Source organism: Salarias fasciatus, chromosome 22 (assembly GCF_902148845.1).
Source record: "Salarias fasciatus chromosome 22, fSalaFa1.1, whole genome shotgun sequence".
Classification (NCBI taxonomy): Eukaryota; Metazoa; Chordata; class Actinopteri; order Blenniiformes; family Blenniidae; genus Salarias; species Salarias fasciatus.
Window position 1 is genome coordinate 26,472,733 of NC_043765.1, and position 17,388 is coordinate 26,490,120.

At 43.7% G+C, this 17,388-nt stretch overlaps 1 long non-coding RNA gene across 1 annotated transcript; it reads right to left on the reverse strand.

Annotated features, from left to right (window-relative positions):
- Positions 1–2,380: 2,380 nt before the first annotated feature.
- Positions 2,381–9,032, reverse strand: LOC115409651 (uncharacterized). The gene is made up of 6 exons (XR_003934007.1): positions 8,887–9,032; positions 8,219–8,286; positions 6,221–6,400; positions 3,151–3,229; positions 2,979–2,998; positions 2,381–2,871 (listed from the first exon to the last, which is right to left on the reverse strand). It is a non-coding gene; the product is annotated as an uncharacterized LOC115409651 (long non-coding RNA).
- Positions 9,033–17,388: the final 8,356 nt, after the last annotated feature.

A 17,388-nucleotide genomic window follows, 5' to 3' on the forward strand; every position in this document is an offset into this window, starting at 1 on the left:
CTCCTGTATTACTGTAGCGTCGTTGCTGCACGTTAGCTCGGCTGTTAGCGCTGCGTGACTCTGGCAGGAAGTTGGTTTTACAGTCTGAGTTTGAGCGCTTCTTAAAGGAATTTATAGAATAATGACGAGAGGAAGCAACTCTTGCAAAGTTAAGCTAATGTTTATCTGAGGCTGCTAATGCGTTAAAGCTGCTGTGAATAAAGGCTAATCCTCATGAAGTGAACCTTCACGTGCCTGCAGGGAGTTCGGCGTCAACCGGGCCCTCCAGTGCAAGAAGGAAGGGCCATGCAGGTTATAATCCCTGATTATTAGCCACATTTTCTTTAACAAAAACAAACAAAAAAGATTCCTCCACACCCTGTTCTCATGAAGATACTGCCTGAATGTAAAGAGCCACTTTTAATGACTTTCTATGATAAACAAGCAGACTGCATGGCAGAAAGTTCTGGAATAACGACAGTTTCATCTTGTTTTGTTTCAGACTGGAGCTTTACTAAAAGAAGCCGCTAAAAATAAATTAACTCAATAAAATGTGGGCTTCCTGTTTTAATGTGAAAATAAGTGAATCTCTCACTGTAGCCTAACACTTTGCTCTTTGGAAATTTATAATCTTTTCAAGAGAAAACTATTGTGTTTTAGGCGCCTGTTTCCACGACAACGGTGCTCGGAGCACATGAAACCTTTTTCGAGGACGGCTCCCAAGGGGAAGTTTTTGGACAACGATCCGACTCCATCGTCGTGTAAATGAGTGAAAACCCAACTTTATGGAAAGGCTTGGGACTCTCCTGCATTTAAAAAATAAAAACTGAAAATAAAAATTTTTAAAAAGCAGTAATATTCTGGCAGCAGGGACACCCACAAAAAAAGGTTAATTTATATAATTGAAATACAGCTAATTTTCAGAAGATTTCACTTATTTTTTGAGGATATTTTAAATGTTAAAATAGAAACAATACCATGTTTTAAAACAATAAAATCACCTATAAATATAGTAAATAAATATTATGCAAACAACAATGTTTATTTTTATCTTTAATGGGATCATTTTATGGAAAAATAGTGTATGTTCATGTCGCCATGTAGACGGGTCCTGGACGCCGCAGGCGATGCAGGCCTGCAGGGCACTGAACCCGGTTCTGAACCGACTGCAGGAGCTTGAGTTTTCTGCTTGGTCCTCGTGGAAAACGGCCGTTTCTTCTTGAGAGTGGAGGAATGAAGCCGGGCCGGCGGAGCGTCGGTGGCGGTGTGGGAGGCGGCCCGAAGGCACGGTTCTCTCGCTCAGCCGATCGGCTCTCAGACCGCCGCTCGCCGCTCCCTGAGCTTCTGGATTATCGCTGGAAGAGGAAGATTAATGTGCAGAAGTGGGCGACTCGGTGCCGTCGGCCGGTTTGAGGAGGTGGTCGAGTGGATCGTCTTCCAAACCCAAGGCCGGCCGTCCGGTACGCCGAAGGGTCCCTGAGCAAGACGCCGAACCCCAACCTGCTTTCTGGATCGTAAAACAAATGAATTGGAATATCGTTAAAGTTCATTGTGGGGAGTAGAATTACTAATCAGAGTAGTTTTTGATTCCTCCGGGTTGTTCTCCAGGTGTGGTGAGACCCAACCTCAGTCATCAATGTCTGTTCACTTATCAACCAAAAGACTGGATCCATTACTAGAACAATACTGGAAAGAGACTCGGGAGCAACAATTTTGGACTTTTTAAAGACAAATGCAGAAGTTTCAGTTCTGGAACTTGTAACATTTTACTGACAAAACACAGGAAGAATGAAATATGATGGAAAGCAGGTTTTTATCCAACAGCTTCGACACAAAACTATCAAAGTCTGGTGTCTCTAAACAAGGAAATAAACATGTGATCCTATATCAGTAGATCTGATGTCCACAGTTGATTTATAGCACATTTTCCTTCATGAGTACAGAAAATAATAAATACAGGGAGTTGTTTATAGAGCACTGTTCATGAAAGGGTGTTCGAACTATTTTCACTGACTGAGAGATCTGATCACGTGGAATTGTTCAAGTCCCGATAATATCTGCATTCTATCATTTCAAACCTTAGAAAATTATTTCTTGGTGTCAGAAGACAGTTTTATAATTCAGTGTGCTGCTGAGGTCGCAGGTTAGGAGAAGCAGTTTGAATGATTTTTGTAGGAATCTTTGTTAAAGCCACCTTTCTTGAGACTAAGGTGTAACTTGCTGTCCTGATGTTGTGATGCGTTTGTGGATGTTTCATCTTCTTTTATACATTTGGAAATCATTTATTCAATGTCTGTTATGAAAAGATGAAATTCATGTTTCATTGTTTGGTTTTATTTGTGCTGTTGAGGCAAAAATGAAGCAAAGCAGGACAAGAGAGTGTATCTGACCATCAGTGACTCAACATGTTTGGTTTATGCTCATAATGCATGAAATTAAAATGTCCCACAGTTTGCAAACAGTAAATGCAGTGAGAGACACGTTCCACCTGGTGATCTCAGACTTTCATTTGCAGACTTTGTTCTGTGTTGATCCACTTTTTCTGAACCTCTGCTTCTGCCGTTTAACCACATGACGTGCGTCTGGATGGCATCACATCCTGTTTTGAACGTTTAAAGGTGTAATGCCCTCTTTCACACCGACAAACTGAGTCCGCCCGCGGCGGTGGACCGCCGTGCGTCACGGTGCCGGGCTGTGCGAGAAGCCAGTTCCCCTTGAAAAAGTACTTATGTTGGACTCTACACGGATGGGGAGTGTGTAAAACCACAGATAAACGCCGTAGACCTCCAGAGTTGGCGGGAGGATGTCGTCCATTCCGAGACGGCGTTCTGTTCTCCTGCGGTTCGGTCTGATCTCGTTCACATCTCTGTCGTGGACTGTGGGTGGACTGATCTAACAGAAAATCATATTTCGGATTAAGTTCCATGTGGATTGCCCCGTACGACGTATTCATGGATCAAACTGTAAAAGTCCAGGTGAACTGTAACTCGGGGTGTCACCTGTAGTGATGGCGGCGGACCTGCAGAGACGGACACGACAAATCAGATTGGATAATGTGCAATACATGCGCCTGCTTCTAATTGGCTTTTCTTTTAGGTGTTGGCGTGCATGCAGTGAGTGTGAGAAGGTGCTGCGTGTGTGAGTGTGGTGGAGTGTGTGATCTTTACTCACCTTCTGCTCTTGTGTCCAGAGGTGGTGTCCGGCCAAAAGATTCCCCAGGCGACCGGACGCCACTGAAGAAGGTTCCGAGCTGGACCAAGAGAGGGAACGGGCTGGGAGTGGTTTCACAGATTTTAGATATGGTTTAGGATTTCATTTATTTTTTTGGGCGATTGGTTCAGTTTTTTCTAAAGTATTGGTTTTGTTTTTCTTTAGATTATTATGGGTTTTGTAGCGGAGGATTTTCACATAGTTTTAGTGAACTAATATTATGTTTTACACCTCTGGAGTTTTTATGGTTTTACCCACTTAAGGTGAGTGAATTCAAGGCCTGAAGACATTCACTCGGTAGTTGTAGTTGATTGTAGGGGCAGCTGGGTTCTGCTGTGCTGCTGGGGAAGCCATGCTCCTTTAACATCCTCCTATGCACTTTTTGCACTTGATATTTTTTTGCACAATAAAATAAACAGAAGTGGACCACTCTACCTTTGACTCATCTCCTCTTGTGGCTCACTGCTTTCCACCGCTGCACTGCTAACATGAACCGTTATTTCTTTGAAGAGGAAGGTACCTGGACTGGTCGGTGGATGTCAACCTGGAGGAAGCTTTACTGTTTCCACATATCTACTGACTGACTATCAGAAAGAATAAATGGACAAAGCAGAGAAGAAAGATTGTAAAATGGAGATGACACCAGGAGGAGAAGCAGTTGAGTAATGTTATTATTGCTTTCATGTCAGTTTGAAACTCTCATAATGCTTTTTTATAGCTGCAACAATGTGGCGCTATGCGTTAAGGGGACCTGATCCATGTCAGTCCTGGTGCTATTTTTATCAAATACATGCAAACTGTAGTCCAGTAAATTGACGTGAGCAGTTTATGGAGGAGCTCAGAGGGCAACAGCTTCCTCCAAACACAGCCGACACTTGCTTCTCAGTCAGTGACTCAAACCCTCCTCCCTCCGGCCGACGTGTGTGGAAAAGTCTTTTATTGACACAGCTCGAGGAGGGGGGGGAAAAAGACTTGTCAAAACCTCCTGTGACTTGGAGCTGTTAATTCCCCCTCACGACTCCCCCTGATCACGAACCCGATCGGCTCGTGAGCTCCGCTCCGCCAAGCCTCGCCTCCGAAGAGAACGCCAGCGCCAGAGCGCCGAAAAAACCAGGGAGATAAATAAAAATATAAATAAAATTGGAGGACCGAAGGGGGGGGGGGGAATAGAGTGTTCCTTTGAGAACGGCTAAAAATATATCCTCCCTGTGCCTCTCCAAGGTCACTCTGTCATTTTGATTTGATTGGAACGCAGCGGTCTCAGCCATCTTCCTCCTGAGTCCTGGCTAACAAGCGTGGCAGCGCCGAGCCAGCCGCTCCTCAAACATCCTCCACGCCTGAAACACTTATTATCCTCTCAGATAGCGCTTACCTCCTCGCCTCAGCAATAATGCTCCCTGTTCGTCGACCAGCTTAACCACCAGCGTTCTGCAGATTCTGCCCTCCTTTTCCATCCCAGCTCCAGTCAAAGGTTCACACACATCTAGATGAATGGAACCGTTAATTCAGCTGTTTGCGGCTAATCTACAAAATGTCGTGACAGAATATAACCAGGTGACGTTTACTTAACGGTGTGTCTGAGAGGAGTGTGTGTGTCGTATCTGCAGTCACCAGCCGAGGCTACAACAAGCTAAAGTCAAAGCTACAATCAGCTAGCGTCATTCAGAGAAGAAGCTAAAGCTAAATAAGTCATTTTTGTTCATTCATCTATTTCGCCCAAACAATTGTCTTCCATGAAATGGTGAAAAGGTTAAAGGAGCCCTTGTTAGACAAAACTGAATCGTTTTTTTTTATATATATATATATTATTATTTTTTATATGTTGTTCCAAATTAGCAAAACGGAACAAAAATTATTAAAATTATCAGGCGCAGAACAAAACACAGCCTTTATTTCCTGGTTTGACGCTAATGCAAACATCTTAGCTAACCTCTTTTACATTACTCAGCAGATGCAAAGCAGTAATTTGCGTTTTTAACGACGTGTTTAAAGCAACTTAACAGTACCTTTTTTTTAAAATATGCATTTTCCTCTAATTAGCCCAGATTTACTCCATGGCTGTGTTGTCAATGTTTTTTTTTATGTTTTGTTCTTTTTTATTTGATGTATTTTTTCCATTATGCCCATACTGAAAAGCACCAGGAAGTAACTTCATAGGTTTTGACATTTTCTGTAATGGTGACTAGTATAGCAAACTACAAACTCAGAATTGTTGTTTAGTGGCCTTTTGAGTAAGTTCTTTATCATTAGTTGGTTGGTTGGCTGGTTGGATTATTGCTTAACAACCTTGCAAATGTTTTTTTTTTGTTCAAGGACAGCCTCACATATAATGGAACAAGGAAGGAGTGACTCTATTTTCTTCCAGATATGAATCATACTCTCTCGGGACGGAGGTTATATGCTCTCTGACCGCCTCGTTCAGATCCCATTTTTTAATGCAGTCTGGTACCGTTTAAAGCTCTTCTTGGGAGGATTGATGCGGTTGTAACAAGAGAACACCAGAAGGAACAAAGAAACTAAAATGACAATAATGGAGAAAAACAGCGCTGTAGAACATTTAATATGGGTGATTATTAAAACTGAAAGAGGTTAAAATACCTTCAGGAACACATGTAAAGACGCAATATTAGAATAAAGCAGGCACGCTTAACAAAATCAGATGCTAATTAATATGCCATAAAAAATACAAACAAATATATAACAAGTAATTATTGGAAAATACAATGAAATACAAATTACATAAATACAAAATAGCCTTATGTTAGTCAATTTAGTGGGAGGATGAATCTGAAAGAGTTTGTTGGTTAAAAAAAACTAAACAATACTATCTGTGTATGTATAATGTAATCTAAAAGTCCAAGAGCACCATGGTCAGTAACCAATATGAATTTGTCTAAACACGTTAATGGGAATGTTTGTTTCCAGATAAACATGACTGAACAAAGATCATCTGCTCCTCCTCCCTCTGAGGGGAGAAAAAGCAGATATTTGTGTTCACAAAGAAGAAGGAGTGAAGGCTCCCAGTCATTACCGGTGAGCTGGGTGCCGAGGTGTGCTCGCCCCACCACATCCTCACCCGGCGTCTGAGACCCTTCCGGGGACGCCGGCGGCTCGCCTCAGGAGGCAGAGACGGGACGATAAAGAGCGATGCCTCGGTGACACGACATGAGCTGATGGGATTTTCTTCATGTGAACGCTCAGAAAAATTGATCTGAGGAGAGGAAGAAAGATGGGTGACAGCACTGAAAGCAGAGAGGAACATTCAAAAGCAGGAAAATCTCTGTGCAGCTCAAACATTAAGGTACAATACATAAGATCCAGGTTCCAGCCTGGATTTGGGTTTGATCCATTTGTTTCCACAGTTGCTCGTCTTAAACGTCGATTGATCCACTTGATTGTTATGAAGGTTTGAAAAACAAACCTTTGACTGAGTGGCTTTTCCCAAACATTACCTCAGTGTGACTTCTGAGCGCCTCCTTGTAGAAATCCATGGTGTTTATTGACACTTTCCCTTCTGATGCTCATCACCCGGAGGTCATAGTCTGCCTCGAGTTTTATTGAACGCTCCACCTTGTAAATACACAACCGGCCTGTTCCTGGCTGAGTCACCGTTGCCATGTGAAGCTACCTGTTTGATAGAGTCGAGCACATGTAAACAAAGAAAATGGGTTCAGCTGAACCCTCTGGGAACCCTGCAGGTCCTGTGGGGTTGTGGGACAGGAACGAGGTGGGATGTGCCACGCAGTGAGTCAGACGCTCGCAGACGACGGGGGTTTCTCGGTGCACATGCTGACTCAGACGTGTGAATTCACGACGCCGGCGTGAGCGGGACAAACCCCGCAGGGCTTCCAGGAGCTCCTGCACGTATGCGAGTCATGCAAATAAGAGCCCATGTGCGCTAAAAGCATGTCCTCAAGTCTGAGTTTATTGTTTTATGGAGGCATTATAAAGGCACGTAGACGTCAGTGTCATCCGCAAAGAAGCAGATGCAGACAAGACAGAACAGAGTTTATTCACATTTTCCTTTTCATGTATTCATGCGAGATGTGTCAACATTTCAGGGATTGTTCAGAAGAGTTGCATTTTTCACATTCCTCAGAAGAAACCCTGTTTTTGAATGTTTGCAAAGTTAGGAATGCTTGTATAAAAAAAAGCTTTGGAGTGCCGTAGCTTAACGTTGAATTTCACTCCTTTAGAAAACATGAGAATGGAGACCAGCTCTCCTTCATCTGGCGAGATGAGAAAGATAAATTAACACTCAACGGTTATTTCTGCTGAGCAGAGGTTTAATGAGGTGTGGAAATATCTGAAGTTTATTTACATGAAGGATTTATGCATTTGGATCTGAGGGAGACGGCTTCGTGTTTGTGGCAGGAGACGGTCTGAAGCCCTCTAGAAAACCTGCTGAGCTGCGATCTCTGCGTCTTCACCCGACTCCAGGATGTTATGATCGGGCCTCTGCAGCGGTGAAACGACAACTTCCAGGGCCACAGATTGTTCTCGATGATAACAAACCTCGTGCTTCGAGAACATTTCCTTTCTCTGCAGTGAATTCTGAGCCAATAATGCTGCTCATTCTCAGATAAATGTTTTTTTCTTTTTCCACACCTGTGCACACGTGCAGACGGACCGCTCGCTGCAGCCGTGGTGCTCATGCACGGCGGCAGCGTTCGGGCCGTCTGCCCAGAGAGACGCATTTTCACTGATGTATATTTTTTTTTATCAAAAAACAAGTGACAATGAAAGTTTTGCATTTTCACTAGAAGTCGTTGGGCGAACGAGGCCTCTGGTTCAGGAAAACCTCACAGTGAAGCCAAAAACAGGAGCATTGCAAATAAAGCACATGCACCAGTTGGTGTGCTACAATGATCTGACTCCCTCAAAGCCAACGTGTGAACTCTTGATCTCTGGTGACCCCTTCAAATAAACCACTAGACCCTAAAATGTCCGAGAATCAGCTTTTGCTGATCAAGAGGCTTTTCTTTTCTCATTAAGCAAAATTGAAAACAACTAATGTCTCAATCCTCACCAGCAGCGCTGGTTTTTCATGAGGCCCCTCAGGGAGATGGGTTCTTTAATGCCGTAGTGTCTCGGTCTCTGAAATAGATATCATCTTAAAATATTGCATAATGGTTGCATGGTGCAGTGACAGTGTTTGTGTAAAATATGAAGCTGATCATCAAAGGTCAGACAGCGATACGGTTTGAAATATGCTGATTTGACAAGTAACAAATGGACCTTGCCCCGTCAAGGCTGCTATTAGCACAGTGCGAGTTTCAAGGGAGGGGGAAGCTGCCACTGTGGTGTTTTGGCCACATCACCCTTGAACACGGCGCTGTGTGTGTGTGTGTGTGTGTGTGTGTGTGTGTGTGTGTGTGTGTGTGTGTGTGTGTGTGTGTGCGTGTGTGTGTAAACAGCATCGGGGGCGTTTATCTCCCAGTGAAAGCCCCATTCAGCGCGTCCACGGACGGCACGCCTGTTATTTACAACCGCTATTCTGTGAAGACGCCCCGGACCATGGCAACACGGCAACGTGACGCTCCGCTCTGTGTGTGTGCGTGTGTGTGTGTGTGTGTGTGTGTGTGTGTGTGTGTGTGTGTGTGGGCAGGCGGGGAGGAGGGAAAGTTTGTGCGAGGGGAAGAAGACTTAGTCAGCCACCCCCGTGCAGCTCGAGCCGGCTGATCGACGCTAACTCACAGCTGCTGCTGCCGCACGTTACGCTCCGGTTCAGCCAACCGCACCAATCAGGCGTGTGAGATCTGGAGAGGATGAAGAAAAAAAACCCAAAAAAACAGAAACACGCTCCCTCAGATGTTTGTTGCGGGCCTGAAACAGAAAGAGAAGCGGAAACGTGAGACGAAAAGCAGAAAGAGGAAGTGTGACGCAGACGAACAGGTGTCCAAACTCTTTGCATGAGAGATTCGATTCAAGTTCAAATAAAACTCAACCCCGGCTTCCGCTAATTGGCATTTTTGAAAGACGCGCGGCCGGGGATTGGTGTTGGTTGGGTGGAGTGTGTTGACGTGACCCCTGCCCCCCCTCACGCCCCCCCCCAGGCAGGGACCCTGGCAGCAGAACACGGAGCAGGCAGATTCATGGCCAGACAGCAGAGATCTGTCAGCCTCCTGGCAACGTGAGAGGACACCTGGAGGTAATGTAAGCAGCCCCCCCCCCCCCCCCCCCCCACAGCCCCCCCCACCCCACCGCCACACCCCCCGCCCCCCTCACTCTCTCACTCCGTCTCTCCGTCCCATCCCCCCCCCCCCACACCCCCTCCTCGTGACTCATCACCAGAACCTTAATCACCACTGAGTGGGCACTGCCTCCACCTCCCAGCAGCCAGCAGGCCACAGGGCTGGGGACGGAGCGCTGTTGCCCCCTGCTGGCTCCCTCCTGCTATTACAGGCAGACCCACTCTGCTCTGGAACAAAGACTTCAGAAATGATATGATAAAGACCAATCCTTATCACCTGCCAAGAACCAAACCTTTTGGGCCATTTTGAATGTAAGAGAGTCAGTTATGTACAGATTGAGAGAGAACTGCATAGTTTTTATTATTAATGAATGAAAATGATAAGTATTCCACCCACTGTACGTGTCATTGATAACCATGAAGTACAAAAATCTTTAATGTCCCAAAAAACTTAAATAATGTAGCATCTTGATAATTTCATTCAATTATATTTCTCTCTATTTCATCTCAATCGGATGGAGTCCTGATGTGGAGGGAGGTGAGAATTAGAGGCAAGAGAAAGAACACTGTTACTTCAATCAAGCACAGAGACATGGACATCATCTGCATACAGAGTTACATTCATTTCAAGTCACATCGCAACACTTCACAACAGTCTCACACTGGACGATCTGTCCAATCTGGATCGGGATGATGTCATCAATAGAAGTGCATTCTGGGAAATGAAGTATTCTGAGGATGGAGCATATATGAGGGGGTACCGGAAAGTTCCCGGACTTTGATTGTAACTTTTTATTTCTGACATTTCAAAATAAAACATCACTGTCGCCTTCAAAATAGTCTCCATCTGCATTAATGCAGCGCTCCAGCCGTGTCTCCCACTTCACCAATGTGTCATCAGACCTGAGCGTAATTGTGCCATTCTGGGCCGGCTGTGATTTGTCTGTCACCTCCTCCACATCTGCAAACCGCTGTCCCTTCAGCTGCTTCTTCAACCTGGGGAACAAGAAAAAGTCACTCGAGGCTTCATCTGGAGAATCAGGCGGATGGGAGAGGAGATTCATCTCATTCTTCTCCAGAAACTGCGTGAGGCGCAGCGCCGTGTCCGCTGGCGCTCTGTGGTGGTGGATCAACCGGCTCCACTCCGCCACGATGCTCTGCTTCCTCCTCACATCCTCACGGAGCGTCTGAGGACTTCCTGTAGTAGTCCTGATTTACAGTCTGACCTGGAGGGACAGACTCGCTGTGGACGAGACCCTGGACATTGAGAAAGCAGCTCAGCATTGTTTTCACGGCTGAGCGGACCTGACGCGCCGACATCTGGCCCTTCTCAAACTCCTGAACCACTCCTGGACCTGAGTCTTCCCCAGAGCGTCATCCTTGTAGGCTTGCTGCAACAAGCTGAGTGTTTCTGCTGCTGTTTCTTCCCAGCAAAAAGCAGAATTTAATGTTTACGCGCTGCTCTGGCTTCCCCGTCAATGTCGCCATTTTGGAAAAATCGAAGACGCGGCTGCACTCTGTTGCTATAAATAGCGCCTGACAGGCGTCAGTGTCACTCTGGGAGCTCAGCTTTTTCACAGATGTGCACGAGGCTTACCTGCAGCACATCTGACGGCCAGAAGTCCAAACTCATTATTATTAGTATTTTATGACCAGAGTCCGGGAACTTTCCGGTACCCCCTCGTATAACAGGTTTGTTTTCGTGTTTAAGTTTTGATTTGCTGTGTGAAAGTTTTGACGGGATCAACACTGATGAGAACAGTTAACGGCAGCTAGTGGAGGCTAACGTCAGCTAACCGAGGCTGATAGTAGCTAACGGCAGCTAACAGTGGCTAACACCGACTAACAGTGGCTAACAGCAGCTAACAGCAGTTATCAACAATTCACTTCTCTCGGAAATTTGTTGAAGCAAAAATCTTGAGTTTTTGGGAATTTTTTACCATATTCTTGCTTGTTTGGACGGCCGGATCAGAACCTCTTGCGGTCCGGTTATTATGTTGTTTAAATCAAATAATTCAAAACATCAAACAGGCTTCAGTGACTGAATTTCCATCATGTAATTAAATACACAGCTACAGTTGTAAAAAATGATTGTTGGAACTAATTGATTTCTTTAGCTTAGCACCATTAGCATCACCTAGCATTAGCATCATTTTAAGAAATGTTCTCCACTTCAGCACTAAAACGTTTCTCAAGAGCTGCAGAACAAAAGCTCCCGCCAGTGTGTGTTGTTCTTACAGGTCAGCACGAGTGTTTTCACACACACACACACACACACACGCACTCGTTCGGCTGTCTGCGTGTGATTCTGCAGGAGATGGGTGGTGTGAGATGATAATCAGGGGGCGTCTGCGGCGCTAACTGGATAAATGAACGCGGGGAAGCTTGATGAATCGCCGAGTCGGGGCCGATCAAAACAGAGATCAATCAACGCCGGGAGGCATGGCGAGGGAGCGGCGCCGCCCGAGACGGCCAGCCAGAGTGAGTGTGTGAGTGTGTGTTCAGCGGGTGAACAAACCCGATCTGTACAGATGTGTCGAAGCAGGAGATGAACCGCCACAACACTTTAACATCCAGACCCCGCCATGACCTTTGACCTTTTACTTCAAACCTCAAAGCATTGGCATGATTTTTTTTTTAACTATACTTAGCAGAAACGGAATGTTTGTTTGTTGAATATAAAACATGAAGGATTCAGCTCAGTCTGAGGTCAGACTTTCTTCAGTTCATGACAGCGACAGAATTAAAGCGTTGTGTTTAAGATGAGAAAAACAGATTATTTTAAGACCAGGGGAGGATTTCATCCTGTCATGAGGGAATTTTTAAACTGACCTCGTCAATAACGTGGTCAGTTTCCTACAGATTCCATTATTTGCCGTATTTTCTGGACTAAAAGTCTCTTCTGTCAGACAGTGAGTCATGAAGACGGACAGTTTTCAACGGGACTCAGAGCTGCTGACCTGACGACTGCGTCAAGTTTCTTCATAACCTTTGTTTTAGAATTCATCCAGCAGTGAATCAAATGAGACTTTCTCTGGTTTTTATTATGTTTCTAGTGACTTTGGAGACTTTTGTTTGTGAGACTTTTTTCTCTCTGGTGTTTGAGACGTTCCTGCTTCTTTTTCTGACGTTTTGGAGAATTGTCCGTCTAAAGATTTTCATATCGTTTTTTTGAAGATTGTTGTGTTGTTTACAAGGCTCCTCTGTTGTTTCTCAGGCTTTTCTGCTGTTTTTAAGGATTTCTGGGTGTTGTTATGATATCTCTATCACTTTTTTAATGTTTTCTGTACATTTTTAAAGACTTTTCTTGTTTTTGAAGACTCTTCTGCTTTTCTTCCGGAATTTTGTGTTGTGAGACTGTACTGTTGTTTTCATGGCTTTTTGGTGTTTTTCAAAGTCTTCTCTGTTGTTTTAGAGATTGTTTTGTTGTTTTTAGGAATTTTCAGTTGTTTTTTTATGGCTCATCTACATTTTTCCATGATTTTTTCTGTTGGTTTTGCAAAGTTTTTTGTTGTTTTTAAGGGTTTTTACAGGTGTTGCAATGATCTTTCTATTATTTTTAAGGCTTTTCTGTTGTTTTTAAGGATTTCCGATTGTTGTTATGACTTCTCTATTTTTTTGTTTTTTGTTTTTTTTAAGTTTCCTGTAATTCTTATAAAGACCTTTTTCTTGTTTTTGGAGACTCTTCTCTTTTTCTTCAGGGATTTTCTATTGTTGTAGGAGACTACTCTGTTGTTTTTTATGACCTTGTTGGTGTTTTTAAGACTTTTCTGTTGTGTTTAAAAGGTTTTTTTTTGTTGAGACTTCTCTATTGCTTTTCTACATTTTTCTGTAGTTTTTTTTTTTTCTCTTGTTTTTTAAACCTCTCCTGTTGTTTGTTGAGACTCTTCTCTTGTCTTCTGGAGACTGTTGTGCTTGCCGTCCCTCCCCTCAGGGCTCGTATACGGTCTCAGCAGTGAGAAATCACCACACTGGATGTTTAAAAAACTGTAAAAAAAAAAAAAAACTGCCGCTAAATGTAAAAGTTCCCTCGTTAGGAAGTAAGCCACTGCATTTTGATTAAATTTGATATTCTAACAATAATATCAGGAGAGAACTGAGTGTTTAGTGTGTGTTTATTGTGTGTTTAGTGTGTGTTCAGCTGTTGCTTTACTAAAGGAGGTCACCATAATGTGTCCTTAACGCACAAATTATTAAAATCAGGAAGATGTGAGAAGAAGTAACGATTCTATTATTCTATTAGAGTCTATTTCACTGTTAAAACTAACCTGGAATCAACAGAAGAAAGTTTCTTACAGTGTTTTTATGTCTCTATATTCACTGTTTTTGGAATTTCTTTCAGCTTTTATTACGATTACAGCCAAAACATGTGACGTTTATGTGATGATTCAAATTGATTTTGCATTGTTTCTTGAAGTGTCCTTGAGCAACGCCCCGAGTTGTCACCAGAGGACGGATTTTCTCTGTTCTCCGGCTCCGCTGCAGGAGAGGCTGCCGAGCCTCCACTGGAGGTCAGTGTTGTCCCAGACTTCACTTCCTGTCTCAGGTCTTCACTCAGTCCGTGTCCTGAATCCGGGGTCAACGCGCGCCAGCCCTTCCCGTGACCTCCGACCGGGAGGGGCCACGAGGAGGACGGGGCGATGGGGCGGGGGAGACCGGTCAGAGGGAGTCTGGAGAGGAGGAATCCAGAGCCGCAGAGAGTCGTCTCTTCACAGACTTCCCTCTTCCAGAGAGGCAGTGATGGAATTAAAACTCTGACTGGAGCGGGAAGTCCAGGAAGGCGTGTGTGTCCTATGAAAAAGTGTGTTTATGTGTATATAACAGATCATAAAATTGTGTAGACAAACACAAACTGCTCATAATATATAACATTTCATCATTTCATCACTGGAAATGACAAGATTTTCCTACATTTTAACTCCTATCCTTTTCTCATAAATAGTGGAGTACATATAGAGCACTAGTAATAGTATATATAATATTGTTTGTTGTTGCTGTTGCTGTTTTTCACTGAGCATGATGAGGAATCTTTAAAATTCTACAACATTATTATTGTTATTATTAATTAAAAGGTTTTTTTTAAATCTTTTTGTGTAATCTTTCAGTTATTTTCACTCCTAATCTTTTATTTCTAGAAATTGTTGGATTTTGAATTATTCTAACAATACATTAGTCATTTTATTTTTTTTATTTGTTTGTGTTTTTATCTGATATACTTGATTCTATGTTGATTTTTATGTATGTGTTCCTGTTCCTGTGCTAGGTAGAGTTTTAATTTTGGAGTTTCTCTCAGATTTCTGTCATTTTATCCGTGTTATGTGTCCTGATCCTCTCTGATCGTTGTTCCCCCTGCTTTTAAAGGATTTTAATTTTTGGCGACTCGTTATTTTCTGCAGTTATGCGGTTAAGTCATTTTGATGTTTGTAATGATAACTTTTTAGCTTTTTTGGCACTTTGCTTTTTTTTTTTTTCTTTTTTTTTTCTAGTTGTTATTTAATTTTTTATCCATTCTTTCGTTCCTTTTTGCGTATTCCAGGGGTTTTAACTCACTTCAGCAGAATGAAAGCGGAGTTCCTGCAGCGTGACTCTGTCCCTCGGAGATGTTCGTGGAGCAGCAGACTGGAGGCGGCTGAGGATTTAAGGGACTCTTGTTTAGTTTTAAGACCGTCAGACACATGACTCCCCGTTCCAAACCTCCACACCAGGAGGATCTTCCCCGGCGTCTGTGCCGCTGCTATTTCTGTAACCTCGACACACAAAGTTCAGCTCTGTCACAGTAATACTCGTAAAACACGTCTGTGGAGTGAAATCCTCTGTTATGAGGACTGGGAGTGTCAAACATGAGGCCCGTAGGCCAAAAGTGGCCGATGAGAAGTTCAAAAAGAAGAGCAAATGGTAAAAAAATTCAAGTAAAACATTGATTTTTTAAAGAAATTCATGAAAAGGAAGCGAAGTCAACACAACACTGTGATGCTGTCATTAAAGCTAGCTACCTCGTTGCTATCAAATTAGCAATTTATAAAAACGTGCATAAAACAACAGCAAAAAGATCATTTTTTTGAAGATTTTAGTGCATTTTGCATCAGAAAGTTTCATTTAAATTGGCTTTATGCTGATATTCTACTCATTTACAATCGAAATTGTTTGGTTTCATGAAGATTTTCATCTGGAATACTCTATAAAACAACAAATAAGAAGCTTATAGAAGAACTTTAAAGGTCATCATGGCTCTATTTTACCAGTCCGGCCCACTCCAGATTAAATTAGGCCGTCTGTGACCTCTGAACTCAACCCTGTGCTGGACTACAGCAGACCATCAGGGCTGCTTTCCTGTAATGCAGCGCGACGTTCAGTCCTGTGAGACTGATTTCCAGATGTTTACAACTGAAAACTGACACAATAAAATAGTTTTTGAGACTTTGTGGCGATTTAACTTCAGCTCTCATTAGCATTATTAGCATGACATGGTCCTAAACTTCTGAATACCTTCATCCTCCGCCGGCCGCTAGCCGGAGCTACAGAGCTAACGGTTTTCACCAGCTATGCTAGCTAACCAAGCTAAGGCTAGTTTGCCATTGCTTAGACTTTTAGTTTAAGGTTGAGGTAGAGCTATACAAGGATCATTTTCAAGTGAAAACTGGAAGCTTTGGTTGTTTTCGGTGTCTGTTCCGAGCATAACAATAACCAGCAGCGACAAGTTATACTAGCTACGTGTTTTTCAGTGTTTCTGCCGTCTCTGTGTAAACGGACGTCATTTTCAAAACAGTCATGTGATCATGTAAGCGGGGCCTTTTAATTCTCAACTTATCTTAAAACCTACAGGAAGTTAATGGAATATCTTGCCAACGGCTAAATACTACAATGCTACAATGCTAACCTCTTGAGAACTCCTGGAAGCAGAGAGCTAACATTTAAAGTCTGTTATGCTAGTAGGTTGTGATTAAAGGCTTTAAATTAGTCCCAGAGCTTCCAGCTGCCCTCCAGTTACACCCTCATCGTGTCCTCATGAGTTCTGAGCGTCTCCAGTCAGTCAGGGAAGCCGCCTGGTGGAGCAGAACCGGCTAGTTCAGCTCCCACTGCACCATGGACATCCAGAAACCTTTGTAGTGATGGTATTTATAGTTTCTCTTTTTTTAAAGTATCTGGAGTGGTGTTTTGGGACGTTCTGTGACACAGCCTGAGCTGCCTTTGTGGTCGCAGCACTTCATGTTCCTGTGGTAAATTCCTGCGGCGCTCCGAAGCGCGTGGCGATGTTCTGGAACGTTCGGTTCCAGACCGTAAAGATGGAGCTATAGTGAGACTTCACAGCAGATCCAGAAGCATCTGATAAGAGTTTCTAATGTTTAGTAGCCGATGTTGAACTTAAAATCGGGAGTCTTGTGGACGATGTTTGTCGTATTGTAGTAAAACCGACAGGACTCAGAAAGGCTCTTGTGGTAAAATCATTTCATCTGAGCGGCTTAGTTTGGTCACAAGTTCAAATAATTAGGGACCGAGCCCGGAGGGCATGGTGGCCGCAGGCCACCATGCCCGGAGGGCAAGGTCTCTATTGTTCTTCGTTCGTTTGTCGTTCTCGTTCTCCTCTATTATTAGGGACCGAGCCCCGGAGGGCAAGGTCTCTATTGTTTTTCGTTCGTTTGTCGTTCTCGTTCTCCTTCTATATTATTATTAGGGACCGAGCCCCGGAGGGCAAGGTCTCTATTGTTATTCGTGTGTTTCTCGTTCTCGTTCTCGTTCTCGTTCTTCTTCATTAGGGACCGAGCCCGGAGGGCATGGTGGCCGCAGGCCACCATGCCCGGAGGGCAAGGTCTCTATTGTTATTCGTTCGTTTGTCGTTCTCCTCCTCCTCCTCCTCCTCGTTCTCTATTATTATACTAACGCCCAAATAAACGCGAATTTGACCCCCTAAACATGCACGAAAACTCACCAAATTTGGCACGCAAATCATGACCGGCGAAAAATTTTATAAAATGGAAAAATTGGCCCCATCTGCTCTCTAGCGCCAC